We start from the raw sequence: 18,033 nt of genomic DNA on the forward strand, positions 1-18,033 counted from the left end.
GTAGATTTAGTTCATCTCTCACTTAGATGGCTGCTTCTTTGGAAGCAAGCTTTTAATACCCTAGATACTATTTTATCTGATAGATGAGCACCATCTAATTTCTTCACCACACTTTGCTATAGCACCCCTATCTTCTGTGTTCCCTTCCTGAGAGGGAGTATCAATCAGGCCCATGATGAAAGAACTAATTTGTCTTAAATTGGACCCAGGATTTAGAGTTAGTCCCAAATCCATTCCTGGATCTATGTTTTTGTTTTAATTTTTATTTGATCAGTCCATGATTCTTCCAATAATCTTCACCAACATCACAAGTCAAACACATAAATTCTTCTTCTGCCCTCTGTGTTCAATGTCCAACCTTTGCATGAGTATGAGGCAATTGAATACACCATGGCTTGGGTCAGGAGCGCAATTGTGCTCTGAGTAACATCCTTCCTTTCAATATTCTAAAAGTCTTGTGAAATAGATTTACCAAATGCAACACATCTTTTTATCTCTTTGAATACTGCTTCCTTGGGCATTGATTACAGATACAAGCAAGATAAAATCCTTGACAACTTTCATCTTCTCTTCATGCATCCTGATGTTACCCATTGGGCAAGGAATGATTATTTTCTTCACATTGAGTTGTAATCCATACCTAAATTTGTAATCCTCAATATTTATTAGTGCCTTAAATCCTCCTTACTTTCAGCAAGAAAGGCGATATCATCTGCTCATTATAAGTTGTTAAGTGTTTCTGCAATCCTGATGTTACATTCTACATATAATCTAATTTCTATGATTATTTGCTCAACATTGCAGATCAAATAAATATGGTGATAATATATAAGCCTGATGCACACTTTCCCCTGTTCTATTATCTATCTATCTAATCTAGTTTTTCATGGTTAAATCCCTTTAATTTAATTTTTAAAAATCAGTTTATTGGGAGCTCATACAGCTCTTATCACAATCATACATGCATACATCCATTGTGTCAAGCACATTTGTACATTTGTTGCCATTATTATTTTCAAAACAATTTCTTTCTACTTGAGCCCTTGGTAACGGCTCCTCATTTTTCCACTCTCTCCCCCACCCTCTCTCCCTCAGGAACCCTTGATAATTTATAGTTTTTTTCTTGTTTTTCATGTTTTACACTGACCGATGTCTCCCTTCCCCCACTTTTCTGTTGTCCATCCCCCAGGGAGGGGGTTATATGTAGATCATTATGATTGGTTCCCTCTTTCTTCCCCCACCTTTCCCTTAACCTCTTGGTATTGCTACTCTCATTATTGGTCCTAAGGGGTTAATCTGTCCTGGATTCCCTATGTTTCCAGCTGTTTTCTGTCCCATGTACACACTCTGGTCTTACCAAATTTGTTAGGTAGAATTGGGATCACAATAGTTGGGGATGGGGGGAAAGTATTAAAGAATTAGAGGAAAGTTGCATGTTTCATCGGTACTATACTGCACCCTGACTGGCTCATTTCTTCCTATGAACCTTTTGTAAGAGGATGTCCAATTGTCTATGGATGGGGTTTGGGTCTCCACTCTGTACTTTCCCTCATTAACATTGATATGACTTTTGGTTCTAGGTCTTTGATGCCTGATACCTGATCCCATCGACACCTCATGATCACACAAGCTGGTGTCCTACTTACATGTAGAATTTGTTACTTCTCAGCTAGATGGCCAATTGTTTATCTTCAAACCTTTAAGACTCCAGATGTTAGCAGCACACCATCTGCTTTCTTCACCACATTTGCTTATGCACCCATTTGGTCTTCAGGGAAGGTGAGCATCACAGAATGCTGTGATAAAATAGAGCAGAATAGAACAAAGCATTCTTGTATTCAGAGAGTACTTAAGTAGGGGAAGTCCAATGTCCTGCTACCTTAATACTTAACATATAAATATATATATGTAGATCTATATACCTATCGTTATATATAAATATATTTACATATACATATGCCTGTCTTTAGACATTTATAAATGCCCTTTGCTTCTTAGTTCTTTCCTCTATTTCCTTTTACTGTCCGCTTGTCCCACTATCATATTTGCCCTTCATTTGGATTTTAGTAATTCCTCTCAGTTACATTGCCCTTGATTGAGTCTTTCAGGCATCCTTCACCCTCTCCCCATTGATTTTAGATCACTTGTTGTGCTCTTTTCCCTGGGTTTGTTAAAACCCGCTTCCTTTCACCAGCTTTTCCTGATTTCAAATCATGCAGTATTTCCTTCTTTTGGCTGAAATCAACTACTCATTGAAAACCTTATTATCTGCTTCTAACTATTCAAATACTGAAATCCTTTGGATTACAGGTTTACTTTTCAACACGTGGGGCTGCTAGGAGTTGGAACCAATTCCATGGCAACTGGGTTTTTAAAAGTAATAAACAAATTGATACAATATTCATGTATTTGAATATCATAGGCAAACCCGGTCATATGGTCACATCTTATACATATAATGTATGTCTCCCATTTCAAATTTCTTTTAAGTTATAAAAACGACAGGAAATGTCACTTTGTTCACCTCAAGTTTTTTTCTTGCTATGTTTTTCTCTCATCTCTATGTCTTTCTTTATCTCTCTTATACACCCCTATGTTGCTGTTGCTTACCTTAGATACTTCCAACTCATAGCAATCTATACAACACAATGGAACACGACCATTTCCTGGGCCATTATCTTGAATATTATTTTTGACCCCATTGTTGCAGTCACTGGGTCAGTTCATCTCTTGATGGTTTTTACTGTGTTTTTACTGCCTTTCTGCTGTCCAAAAAAAAAAATCTCTGCCACTGATACAGTTCCAGCTCATAGTGATCCAATCCTTTATGAAGCATTATGTCCTTTCCCAAGATCTATTCTCTCCTAATAATAGACTAAAGTAAATGAAAAGAAATCTTGCCAATCATGCTTCTAAGGAGCCTCCTGACTCTACTTCTTCCAAGACTATTTTATTATTATTATTATTATTATTATTATTATTATTATTCCGTTAGTTCATGTTACTCTAAGTTTTCTTTGGCAGCACCATTATCCAAACTCATCAATTCTCCTTCAGTTTTATTTGTCTAATTCCTTGTCCTATAAGAGGTGATTGAGAATACAATGGCTTAGGTTAGGCACAGTCTATCTTTGAAAGTGGGGTGCTTGCTCTCCAACACTCTAAAGGGGCCTTTGTCGCACAATGAAAGGTGCTGTTTGCTTTCTAGACTGCTGCTTCCATGACTATTGACTGTGGATCACAGCAAGATGAAATCCTTGATGACTTTCATCATGATTTTGCCTATTGGTCAATTTGTGAGGAATTTGGTTTTCTTCGCAATGAGTTGTAATCCACATTGAAGGTTGTAGTCCTTGATCTTCACCAGTGAGTGCTTCAAGTCCTCCTCATATCCTGAAATTAAGGATGTGCCGTCTGCATATCTCAGGATGTTAGTAAGCCTTCCTACGGTCTTGATGCTTAAATTTTTTGGGGGTAGTCAACTTTCTCGAGTTATTTGTTCAGTCTACAGATTGAGTAGTATAGTGAAAGGATGCAACCCTAACACACACTTTTGTTGATTTTATGCTACATATACATTATACATGTATACATAACAGGGCTTTTGCAAGTTATTGGAAAAATGGAGTTGAAAAATAATGAATAGTTCTCTTAATGTTTTGATGCACATATCCATAAGACTTGATGGCACCTTATGTCACTGAAATACAGGTTAGCAGTTCAAATCCACTGGTTTCTTTGGGTGAGAAATATCATACATTCCGCTTCTGTCTCAAAAACCTTAGGAAGTTGTACTCAGTTCTACTTAGTTTCTTTGAGTTTGAGTCAACTCAGTGGCAGTGAAAAATCTTAAAGGTATGTAATTGAATCACACATCTCGATAGAGACATCTGCATATTAAAAATTATGTTCAGTATCTTCATAGTACTCTATCATCTTCCATAGATATCTACTTCATATTTTCATTACTTCTTGTTGTTATTAGATGCCACCTAGTCATACTGAAAATGGACAAAAATAATCCGCTCATACTAGTGTTAGTACAATAATCCTATAAAATAGTCACTGATATAATTTCTATTAAGAACATATTTTAGTAGAAAATACTAGCATATGATAGTCATAAACTTAGCATTAACCAAAATTCCAGAACCCTGGGTCTTGTCTCTTACTCTGCTTTTAAAGAACTGTGTGCTGAAGCTAAATTCATATACTTCTCCTGAGATTTCCTCACAAATAAAATAAATATTTCATAATAATTGTTATTGAGAATCTCTTCCATTTTAAGGTTTTCTGTATATGATTCAGAAACATATTATTTTTAATATATTAAAGAAAACAGATTTTAGGCATATTCTACAAATACATCTTAAATATATGAAGGGACTTGTAGTGCTCAATTAACCCTAAGTCCTAGCCTAAGAAAAAACATTTTTTATTATGTGACTCTGCTCCATACTTACTCCCATAAAGAGACCACTGAAGATATTGGTGGTATGACCAAATGTAGTGAAGAAATCAGATGGTGTCAAGCTTTCTGAGAGAATAGTGCCTGGAGTCTTGAAACTTACCTTAAAATAAGCATGCATCTAGTGAAGCCCACACTGAAGAAGCACATCTGCCTGTGGTATTCAAGGATCATAAATGACAAAAATCAAGATCAGAAGAAGGAAATTATTAGAGCTTAAATTCTGAGTACCTGATTTACAAAAGGAAATAAAACCCAAAATCCATTCACAGAGTCCCCCCAGGGAATGAGCTTGCCTTGAATCACTGGCATCATTGACCACCCGTGTAAAACACCGTCTCAGACAGAGTGCATTCAGAAAGTGAATTAATGCAGATAAATTTACCATATATACTCGAGTATATGCCGAGTTTTTCAGAATGTGCTGAAAATCTGGGGTTCTGCTTATACATGGGTCAGTGGTACCTCAGCGATGTGTAACTTATCGCTGCCCCCCACCCTCCTGAGGTAACGGGACGAGCACCCGTTATCTCGCGGGTGATTGCCATTTCTCCACTGTTCATCCAAAGCCCCGCTGACACTGCAGGGCTTTGAATGTTTGTTTACTCACATCTAATCAATCAGAGCCGTCCTATGACGTGGACGGCTCCAATTCTCAGAAGCACCCATAGTGATTCACCTATGTCAGCATCTGAACCGGTAAGGATGTGTCTGTGGCTGCGCTCAGTCTCTCCCCTATGGTCTCTGTGTTAATTCACATCCTGCATGTCCCGCCCACATGGACTCCCCTTCCTCACCCCCAACCCCGCTAACAGGCCTTGAGGAGGGTGGGGGGTCATTACCATGAAAGTTCTTTTTCAAAGCCTTTCTTTTTTTATCCTATTAGAAATGGATACTCTTGAATACTCAAAAATGCTGGTTATATGAGACTGTTTCAAAATGAAGGTTGTGTCAAGCGAGGAAGAGAACATTAACAGTATTGCAAGTAGGGAATTCTGTGTTGACGAAAAGCAAGTGAGGGAGTGGTGAAAAAATGAAGGCTGACTTGGAACAGATTCCAAAAGCTAAAAAAGCTTGTCATGGTTTAACATCTTTTTATGGGGCTTTAGAGAGTGAATTACATAAATGGGCTATGGAGTGTCGTCAAAATGGTTACTGCGTAATACGCATGGGAATCCGCATATGTGCTCTACAAATGGCTAAGGATGACAAATATAAATCACCAGGTATTGAAAAATTTACTGCATCAGCAGGATGGTGTACCTGCTTTATGAATAGGTTTGGACTACTATCTTTGAGACAAAGAACAAAGATTTCCCAGAAATTGCCACAAGACCTTAAAGAAAAGAATTATATCATTCCAGTCATTTATTATAAAACAAAGAAGGATTTATAATTATGACCTGGCAGATATTGGGAATATGGATGAGACTGCCATGACTTTTGATCTTCCAAGCAACAAAACTGGGCAAGTTTAGGAGAAAAAAATTTTTTCTCTCAAAACCACAAAAAATGGAAAAAAAACACATAAAAAAACTTTACAGTTGTTCTATCATGTTTGGTTAATGGAACTGAGCTGCATCCTGTGATTATTTTTAAAAGAAAAGCCTTACCTAAAAAGATCAATTTCCCACCAAAAATTACTGTGCTTGCACATGGTAAAGGCTGGATGGATGAAGAAGGAACCAAAAAATGGCTGGAAGAAATTTGGAACCGATGACCAGGAGCAGCCTTAAAGAAAAAGTAATCATTACTTGTTTGGGATATGTTCAGAACCTACCTATAGGGTGACATATAAAAAATTGGCAAAATCTAGTAAAGTTACTTTAGCTGTTATTCCAGGTGGGCTTACATCTGTACTGCGGCCTCTGGATGTATCTTTGAATAAGCCTTTTAAAGACTGCGTGCCAAGGATGTGGCATGAATGGATGTCATCTAGTCAAGCCTGACTAACAAATGGAGGAAATCTCAGGAAGCCTGACATAGAGTTAATAACAAAGTGGGTTCGAGATGCATGGGAAGACATTCCAGAAGACATGGTGTGACGTGCCTGCCAGGAATGTAGTATTAGTAATACTATGGATGGCAGTGAAGACTGTGCTTTGAATGAAAATGACAGCAGTGATGGTTATGACGGCGATCTCAGTGAGGACAGCATCTATGATGCCCTAACACCAGCTGAACTCTGCATTGGGATACAGATGATGATGAAGAATCCAGTTTTGAAGGATTTTATCTCTTTACATTTTAGCATGGTTGCTGATTGAGCTCAGGGAATAGTACTCTTAAGGTATCATTGTTGATACCATATTGCTTTTGTTGAACCTATTTTCCACTTACTGTGCTGGTTTACTAATGTTAAATGACTTGTCCTATTATTTATGTTTTTCATTTAAAATAAATATTTAAAAACATTACCCCACTGATATCTCAATTTTTAGTAATTTTAGTAATTTTCATTTGTTTTGATTATTGAAACTCACCAGTAGGTTCTGCATTTTCCACCCTAGGCTTATATTCGAGTCAATCAGTTTTTCTGGTTTCCCAGGTAATAATCAGGCATCTCGGCTTATACGTGGGTTGACTTATATTCAACTACATACGGTAGGTTTAATTTAACATCTAATCTTTTTTCTTCCCTTTTAACCAATTATTAGTTTGTTCTATTATTTTGTTATTTAATTATTTTGAGTTTGGGAAAATGTAACTAATGTCATTGAGCAAGTTGTATAGAAATTGTTAAATGGGAACCTAATTTTCTGTGTACACTTTCACTGTAAACACAATGAAATGTAATTTAACTAAAAAAAGAAATGATGGACTTGTATAGCATTCAAGTAACATAAAGACCCTACCTCTATTCCAAAATAATTCCTTGCCACAGTAATTCCATTCGTTTTTGCTCTATTTCCTTCTCAGTTTCCCCAAACAACACTAAGACACTATTTTGATGAACAAAGGTCAATTTACAAAGTTATTACAATTATTTTTATATAATTAAAGGAAATGCAAACTTTAAATTTTAGAAACAATGACATGACTCATCATTGAATCTTGCAAAAAGAGAATTAGACAGTAATTATCATGTTTTAAATTGGATTCTTTTTATTTTATTAGACTAAAATGACACATTAAGTATGTGTCAGACTTGGATGATCTAACATAATTAAAATTAATGATAATTAGAGCAGCTATAAGTTCCAATATTAGTATTTAAAAATTACAGTGTTAATGGCTATGTGAATGCTTGACATTATAAGCTAATAGTTATTAAAATACTAAGTAATTCAGTTCTGATTTAATAAATTGATCATAATTGTATTAACTATTTTGAACTATAATGAAAATATTAAGGGAAATTTCAATAGCACAATCAAACAATATGTTTCCTATTCCTAAAATGTATGATTAAAATGTTCACAATTTCTGAATTTCTAAAGTCAATTATTTAAAAAGATATGTTTGTATTTTTGAGAAGTTTGAAGACAGCATACTTATATAACTTTAGATTATAATAACTAGGAATATAGAAGAAGAAAGATTGAAGTTGGTAGCTATTTCAAGTATGGTTCACTGAAAATAACCCAAATATATGTCTTTCATTCATCAATAGTAGTCTCTGTGGAAAATTAGAACTAGTAACAAAATACTTGACGCTTCCCTACCAAGACAGGGAATAGATATTCTTTCCACTTGCATGTGGATGGTCTCTCTGATTGCTACTATAGGACAGATACAATACTAGACCCACACTTTAGGAAAATGTAAATTTCCACTTCCTTTCTTTTAGTTAAGGAACTTGGTGAAGCAGAAGTGGAGTGATTATGTATTTTTTCAAATTTTACTCCTTACAACAAAGTTGCAATACTGTATTTTGATGAAATATTTTAGGTAAATAAAGCCTGTCTATATTCTGTGGAGCACACTATTGGCAATAATTACTTGTTGTAATAATTATTCAGGGACGTCTGTATAGTCTTTAATATGGAAATACAGATATGAGAGAGAAAAAAACTGGTATGAGAGAGAGGAAGAAAGAAAAAAGAGGAAATGTTCTATGAACAGTGATAGAACTAGTTAGCCACAGAAAAAGTATTCCATCTAAAACATAATCCTGAAAGACAAGCTTTTTGTATGCCTCCTTTTAGAAAATTTACACACATATTTAAGCACATCTTTCTGTATCTATTATGACAAATGTGCAGAAATAGCATATGTGTTATGCAGTTTTGCACCATACATTACCCCTTGCAAAATAATGTCCTATGATCTGCTCACAGTTTTATATATATATATGAATGTAATTTATTTGGACATACCATATGCAAAAAATGTGTTTTGCACACAGGCATGACTATGCTGACTCCTTTTAAATTTCAGAATAACTTTTAGGCTGTGGAAGTGTAGCTATCTCCTGGGAAACTTAAGGTAATCAGAAAGCAAAAAGTGTTTGAGACTCTAATTCATGATAAGTTCAGGGGGCAGCATACAAGCAGGGACCAGTGATGCTGAAGAAAGAAGTTCAAGCTTCACAGAAAGTAGTACACAAAAGCAAGGCCCATGTTTGGACATCATGCTTGGAAGAGTGGAGAGGCAGTGAAAAAATGGAAGAGCCTCAATTAGATGGAAAGACACAGTAGCTGCAAAAATGTGCCAAAGCACAAGAACAATTGTGAGGATGGCGCTGGGCCAGGTGTTGGTTCATATTTTTTGTGCTTAGTGACCCTGTGGCTTGGAACTAACAGGATGACATAATATTCGTTAGAAGAATAACTAAAGTTACAACAGAATCAACTTCATTTTAAAACCACCTCAGTTAGAATTCAGCATTACAGTTGCATTTTTCCAGGCCCTTCATTGAATACTAACTGACATACATGCTAGATAATTAAAAAGTAAGTGATCTGGACAAGCACAGACTACATCCCTACAACCAGAGTCCTGATCTAAATTTCTATTTTCAAAACTTCACTATAGTAAATTTTCCTATTCATTAAAAATCTTCTGTGTAAACAGGTGAATTTGGCATGATTTCCAAGATATTGCTCAATAAGAAAAAGAAACAGATATAATGACAAGAAATAAAATGCATTTGGTGCCCTGAAAGAAATAGGCAAATATATACTAGAGAATGAAGGCAGAAATTGTCCATTTTTCTTTACCCAACTGAATTCACTGCCAGGGCCAATGGTAACTGCATCACCTGTACACCCTACCATATTCCTTGCCTCATCTCAGTAGGGGGATTAATGGACCGATTGAGTAAAGTGAGCTCTTGGCATTGGTATTATGAGTTATATACCTTTTGGAAATTACTTAACCTCTTTTAATCTTTTGTTCTTGTTGTTCATTTGCAAAGGGGGAAATAACACTTATAATAAAAGACTAATATGAATATTAAATATGATATTATATTTAAGTTCTTGGCATATGTAAGCTCTAAAACACTTTGATTACCGTCGCTTAACATTCCATTTCATTTTATTTCATTTCTTCTAATCCTAAGTGTTCCCACTTGTAACATTCCTTGTTCACAGTGTTACAGTAATTTAAGATGGTACTATTAATCACACTCAGTAAAACACTGGTTGGAAACAGTACAAACAAGTGAAAATACCTCACCATTTAAAACATCCCTTTGAATTTCGCTCTTTAATGTATTCCTTTGACATTTTTCTTTAGAGAATGTCCCCTAGAGAAAAGCCATAACGATTTTTCTTTCTTTCTTTTTTAACCACTTCAAATGTAGCTTTCTCTCCACGTATCTCAGCCCCCATAGAGCACACAATGTATTCAATTAGGATTCTGACATTTATCATTGACTGGACATTGCAAGTATGACAATAATGATGACTGCTACAATATGTCGTTCCGCAAGTACAGCCTTCTGCATACTTTCAAAATTTTAACCGAATTTTAAGTAACTTTGATAACCCATAAACCATAAGCAAACTTAAAATTATATTTTATTTGGAGTCAGAAAGAATCAAATTCCATCTTAAAAAATAAAACCAATCTCCAACTTTTATGTCTACGATATTCAGGCATAATCTAGTTGAATAGTATTTTAACATGCTCACTATTTTTCTGAAAAATAAACGGTGGGAAGGTTAAAGTATGAAAAACTTGCCAATGTTATTGTTGCCCAGCTCACCTCTTAAATTAAATGGATGATAAAGAGCCAGTTAACTGTCTTAGTGTTTTTGGTGCAGCCATAACTGATAATACTGCAAGTGAGTTTCTTTAAGGAACATAAATTTATCTTTTTACAGTTCAGGAGACTAGATGTCCAAATTCAGGATACCATAGGAGAACGGGAGAAGGGCCTCTCTTTGCAGACTTGGGGGGAGCAACTTACTTCACCTTCTGTAGCATCCTGTGTTCTTCAGTTCTTCGGCATCTCTCTTCACATGGCTCTGTCTGTATCTGTTTATAATCCACTGTCCCTGAGTCAAAGGTGCTTCTTATAACTCAAAAGTGATTCGGTTTCAGACTGATGGGACCCTCAAAACTATGACTCGTAAGGCCTGAAATAAGCTCACTCCCAAAATTCAATTTACAGCCAAACATTAAAATGGTGTATGAGACAAATGGTAACACTAATGAGAAATAGACATCTTAAAATAGTCACCATTTGAGATAACAAGTCAGCATTTACTGAAGTACAAACTTTACATGATTTAGGAAAGAAGAAATGGAACTGGGATTATTACCACAACATTATCTCTCATTGAGTTTATTTCAATTGATGGAAAGAATTTGTGTCAGAGTAGAACTGTATGCGTAACATAGGGTTTTCTATGACTGATATTGGAGGGTGGGAGGGAGTAGATTGTCATGCAATTCCTCTGCCTATGAGGGAGCTTAAAATGATTGTGGGAAAATTACATTATCTTTTGATTCCTTCCCTCCCCCCACGAACTTTTATAAGACCTTTGGGGGGAGGGTGGGGTTGTGAAAATTGATATAATTCAATCCATAATACATGTTGTATGCTATTTGATGCTATTTGCTGAGATTGAAGAAAAAAACTAGATTAAATGTCAAATACTTAACACACATATACATAAAATGTTCATAGATGCCGTTTCATAGGAATGTTATTCACAATAGAATGAAACACTATGCTGTTCTATCCCATCCTCACAATTGTCGCTATGTGCAAGTCCATTCTTGTAGCCAGTGTGTCAATTCATCTTGTTGAAGAACTTTCTCTTTATCACTGAATTTCTCCCTTAATCAGCATGATATCCTTCCCTAGGTCCTGGTCCCTCTTGACAACATGTCCCAAGTACATGAGACAGCTTTGCTGTTTATTGATACTGCTTTATGATAAATTGATAACTATTCAACAAAACTTCCCAGATTTTGAGTACTGTATAAGAGATATATGTGACCATTGCAAGGAATTCTAGAACCCAGCATAGAAGTAGAAAGCCATGTGTAGAATGCTTGGTGTCAGAATGAGGTAAAAAGGACCCAGGGTGAAGACACTTCCAAACCCCACCTTGGATCAATAGGGAAGTCACTGGAGATCCGAGGGAGCTGCCTTTCCTGATGTTCACCTATACTCCGTAATTCCCAAGACCATTCTGGTTGTTTCCAGCACAGGGTTCTCTGAGAGCTCATGGTATATCAATACTTTCCACCAACACCATAATCCAAGTTTGCTGGCCTTTATACATTGTCCAGCTTTTGCATGCATATGAAGTGATTGAAAATCCAATGGCTTATTCAGGGGCAACTTAATCTTCAAAGTGATGTTTTGGTTTTAATAGTCTAAAGGTGTTTTGTGCAGCATATTTGTCCAGTATATTTTATTGTTTGATTTCTTGACTACTATTTGTATGAACATATATTTGTACACATATATAATGAGGTAGTTGGTTTATTGTGTCAACGTGGCCAATAAACACATGTGGGGTTAATTGAAGGGCAGAGAGATAAATGGCTCGGTGTACTTTGCCTTTCTTGTTCTTAGGTCTCTTGCTCTGTGATGGTCACACCAGGGTGCAGCTGCCTTAGCCAGTTCCCTGAGGAGAAGCCACATGGACCTACCCTGATGCAGCCATGTGGAGCAGCCCTGTGGAGACCCCTGCCAGTGTTGAGATGCTTACACATTAACTTACTCAGCTTTCCTCCTACAGTTGGCATCATTGTGTGTGTTTTGTGAGATGGAGGAGGACTTTGTAGAATGATGTCGGCCATATGGGTCAATGTTGGACTTGTGGGCTTGGGCAACACTGGGTTGGGATGGTTTTTTAATGTGCACTTAACCTTTATATAAAACCCTCTCTTATACATGAACATCTGTGGATTTGTTTCTCTAAAGTACTCAGACTAACACATATAGTAAAGTAATATGTACTATTATATATAATATATACAAATATATCATTAATGAATCATTCTAATACATAGCATTATAAATACAGATGGTTAATATATCATAATTAATGCCATATGTTGTATATATCATTAATAAATATATATCATTACTAAATATATGTCATTACTAAATATATATAATTACTCTATCCTGCTACTATGTAATATAATATATAAATAATATATATGATACATCATTACTGTATCCTGCTAATAATATAACATAAAATAATACTTTTGTATTATATGTAATATAAATATGTCTATATTTAAATATATATGTCTATATTATATTAATATAAATCATATATGGCATTAATATATCATGTTAAGAGTTTAAAGAAACCATAGACAAACAGGAAAAGCATAAGAATTCCAGGAAAAAAATAAGAATAAAACATCAAAATAAATAGACAATTAGAAACCTATTTTAAACCTCAATTAGAAGTTCAGAAGTTTAATACTAAATTTTGGATGTAAAGAACACATTGTAAGGCCAACAAAGTAGAATCCACTTAACAGAATAATAAGTTGACAAATTAGATTACAAATCTCATAGCACCAATTTAGAAAATAATTAAAACAAAATAGTGAAGAAATTGAAAGAAAGCCTAAAATTTACGTAGGATAGTTTCAAGAGGGGGAAATAAAAAAAATAAAAAAAAAACACACACACACAAAAAAAGTGATTAAAATTCCAAGATAGAAAGAGGTAAAAACAAAGAAACAAACAATGATAACAGAAACCCACAGAGAATTGTAGGTTTGCTAGCAGAGAACTTACCTAATATTATGACAGATGAAAAACATCCATCCAAGGAGCTCAACAAACCTCATACAGGGTAGATTCTTAAAGAAAGTCACCAAGACATGTCATAGTCAAGTGTTAATCTAAAACCACATAGCCAACATTGTAAAAAGCAACTCGTGAAAAAGAAAATGTTACTTACAAAGGGCAACTATTAAGGGTAAGTTCTGATTTTTTGGCAGAAAGTACAGAGGAAGAAAAACAGCAATGTGATGATATGACACAAACCTTGTAAAGAAAATATATATATATATATATGTCAAAATCATCCTTCAAATATGATACTACATTTAGGACATTTCCAGGTAAATAGAAATTAATGGGATTTTTAAAACTCTAAATCAATCCAAGAAGAAACTCTACAGGGAGCCCTTTGAAGGACCAACAATGTCTGATGACATTATCAGGTTAATGTACATGACATAGCCACACAGAAAAGCTATTTTCAGGAACAAAATAAGCTTAGAAGACTGAAAATAGAGAACCAGGGACATCAATTTTTACACAATGATGACTCCAAAGCAAAAATAAGGAATAAATAGTAAAAGTATAAAACTTTCAAACATAAACAAAATTAGAATTGTTACACAAAATAAAATAATTACTTTAAATTTAGAGAAATAGAAGTAAACTATAGGATATTCAAAAGGGAAATCAATAAAACTTTCCAACCAAAACAAGGAACTAGTCAAAATCCTCCAAGCATAAATTAATTTCTCAAACATATATTAAAACTGAAATTTCAATTCACATTATATGGTAGACATGGATATCTAATCTCCATATTTGGGATGCATAAATCCATTCTTTATTTTTCATGATTTGTTTACACCCAATATGTTGAGTTCTCCTCAAGTACAATCTCTTCTTTCACTTGGAGAATTCAGAACAGATTTAAAGGCAAACACAGTGACTAGGAAATGTACATTAAAATGTAAGTTTAATTATAAGTATTTAAAAAACTAATTGGAAGCATGGCTTAAAATTTTCAGGAAAAATGGCTTGATTATATTTTACCATTTAAAATAATTATTTGTTACTTTGTGTTGACATAGATGAATAATTCAGGACTCATTTCCTCTTCCTTACATAAGCACTCACTCTAACCTTCCCATTTACAGAAAAAAAGAGCCTGCACTGATAAGATTTATTTGGAGTGAAAGCCAAACCAGAATGCATTTTCCCTTCATTCAAATAAAAAAAAGAGAAGAAATATACAAAAGAGATGAAAGTATGTATATATTTCTTCTTCATTCCCCAGCTAAATAGGTCACCTTTTATGGAATAAGAATGCGGAATGTCTAGAGATAGGTCAGCTCTCTTACTTGAGTTAATAATTTCCCAGAGAGAAATGTAAAGCCAGGGAAACAGAGGTTTTCCCAAATATAAGCTAGTAGATTGTGTGAATCTATTTAACTTAAATGTCTAAATTCCCAATATTGCGAATGGAAGCTGTAACCTAGTTATAAATAGAAAACCAGAAGTGTTTTTTTTTATCTTAAATTTTCTGGAATTTGGAAATCCTTCGTTCACAATAGAAACAAAGTCTTGAAACTCAAAATATCCTTGTAGAGAGAAATGAACACTTGGTGGACAGAGCACAAGGAAGCACGAACCTCATTGTAAATCAGCACACAGCAAGGTTACCTTGAACTCATCACCCAGAAGATAAGTGCACACTTATTTCTGAGGTGAGGTGCTCTGGCCTCAAGATTTCTAGATTATAGCACATTAAACCAATGATCTTTCTAGGACAAATTTGCATATCAAGTCACCTTAGCTCTAAGGATACAACTATTTGTTAGCTAATATATATATAATATATAGAGATACATATATAATATATATTATATATAATATATATAAAACAGTCTTTCTTATTTTTAAACCCTTAATAACTCTTTTACAAATTCCTGTACATTTATGACTTAGTTGTAATATTCATTTTCTTTCAAGACATTTAAAAATAAAACTTACTTTCCAATTCAAATTTATTCAAGCACAAATATGATATATATATGTGTGTAATTTAGAAGTTTTGCAACAGTAAGTACCACTTTTCTCATAGGTCACATCACAGTTGTTGATGTAGAACTCCACAAATGGAGAAGTAAAAATAGATTGCTGCGCTGTCTACGGAGAAAGGAAAAAAACAGGAGGAAAGAGATAACATGCTCAGTATATATTTTTTAATTTAAAATTAGAAAACTGTTGGGAGAAGACTCTTGCATTTTCAAAGGTATGTTCTTGTAAATTTTATCCTTAAAATAGATATTTTGGTTCTTGTTTTAAAATAAATTTGGAAAACATTTTCAGATAGTTTGTATATGCAAGAATTTCGAACAAATAACTTCTGTGCCTGGTTTTGAAGATGTCATCAAGTCTATATAAAATTCCCATTAGGCAGACGCTGCGTGCTGGAGTTCTTGCCCGCTTGCGCTACTGACCTCGGCACCTCTACCTCGCTCCATGGAAGTTCCCGAGACGCGCCCCAATCACACTATTTATATCAACAATCTCAACGAAAAGATCAAGAAGGATGCACCGTCCGCTCCCAGAACCCTTCCGCCGTGCTCACGCTGGGCTCTCAGGGGGGTGGGGTGGGGGTCCCCAGTGGCCATTGACTTGGGTGAGGGTACCCCCTGGGGCCCGCGAGGTCACTGCCATCTTCTCAGTGACAATGCACCCTAGGGACCAGGGCCCACACTTCGGCCCCGGTGCTAGCATAGGCCTTTTGTATCAAACCTCGATGGCTAGTTTTGGTCTTGCCACAATGCTGGTGGGGAAACAAAACAAAAACCAATGCCCCTGTCCCAGATGAAGACATTGCGACTCCAGGATGACTTGACGAGCTCAGAGTGGGTCACGCAGCAGAGAAGTGTGGCTGAGGCCAGCCGTTGAGGAATTCTGCTGAAGTGTGCGGGACCCAAGAGACCTCTCTACCACCTTGAGCAGCACCCATAGCTGCTCTGCAGGGGTGTTGTGGGTGAGTGAACCTGTGAATTATTTACACACATCTGCTTTTCATGGTACCTCGGGGGTGGGGGGGACTGGAGAGCAGTGAGCTCTCCTTGGAGAACCTCAGGAGCGGCTGGAAATGAAATTCGCAGTTACTGATTAAAGCTGCCGCTGAAGAAACGGAAGACAAGAATGGCGGCTCCTGCACGTGCTTTCAAAGCGTCCTGTCCAGCCATCTAGGGGGCGAGGTGCTGGAGATGCAGTGGGGATGGAGACAGCCCTAGTCCTGCCTTCCTGGAGCCACAGGCCTGTCATGCAGACGGACAGGGCCCTCCATGGTGTGCGAAGGACAGGCCAGGGGTGGGAAGAGAGCGTTTTGGAGAAGCTCGCCAGCTCAATGTACCTGACAGAGGAGGGGAGTGATTGTGATTTCGAGAAACACAAAAACAACCCAGAGTTGACGTCAACCTGTGGCAGCCCCATGAGGACCGAGTTGACCCGCTCCCTGGGACTTCGGAGACTGTACATTTTCACAGAAGCAGACGGACTCACCTGCCAGAGCAGCTGGTAGATTTGAGCCCCGCACCTAGTTAGCAACTCACTGCGATCGAGTTGGTGCTGACACATAGAAACGGTGTAGGACGGGGTTGAACGGCCCCTGTGGATTTCTGAGACTGTTTATGGGAGTAAAAAGTCCTGTCTTTCTCCTGGGGGGTGCCTGGTGGTTTTGAACTCCTACCCTTTCAGATCGCATCCCGGTGCATAACTGCTACCAGACCTTGTGGTGAGACCAAGGAACCTAGTGGTGCAGTGACTTGTGTGTTGGGTTGTTAACTGCAGGGATCCACCAGCTGCTCTGGGGGAGAAAGAAGAGACCTCCAGGTCTACCTTACAAATCCTGCTTGACCAGATTTGTAGATTGTACTGGTACAGCTAAGGAGCTGGAAACACTGGGAATCCAGGAGATAAAACCTTCAGGACCAATAATGAGAGTAGAGATACCACGAGGGTAAGGGAAAGGTGGAGGGCGAGAAAGGAGGAACTGATCACAATGACCTACATACAACCCCCTTCCTGGGGGGTGGACAACAGAAAAGTGGGTGAAGGGAAACATCGGACAGTGTAAGATATGACAAAATAATAATTTATAAATTATCAAGGGTTTTGGGGGGAGGAAGGGAAAAATGAGCTGATACCAGGGGCTCAAGTGGAAGGCAAATGTTTTGAGAATGATGGTGGCAACAAATGTAGCAATTTGCTTGACACAATGGATGGATTTGTGGATTGTGGTAGGAGTTGTACCAGCCCCCAATAAAATGATTTTAAAAAGAAAAAAAAAGAAAATTCCCATTAATTGAATGATTTGTTTTAGTCAATTTTTGGCAGTCAATTTTGACTTTGTTCGCATGAG

Source organism: Tenrec ecaudatus, chromosome 2, assembly GCF_050624435.1.
Source record: "Tenrec ecaudatus isolate mTenEca1 chromosome 2, mTenEca1.hap1, whole genome shotgun sequence".
Lineage (NCBI taxonomy): Eukaryota > Metazoa > Chordata > Mammalia > Afrosoricida > Tenrecidae > Tenrec > Tenrec ecaudatus.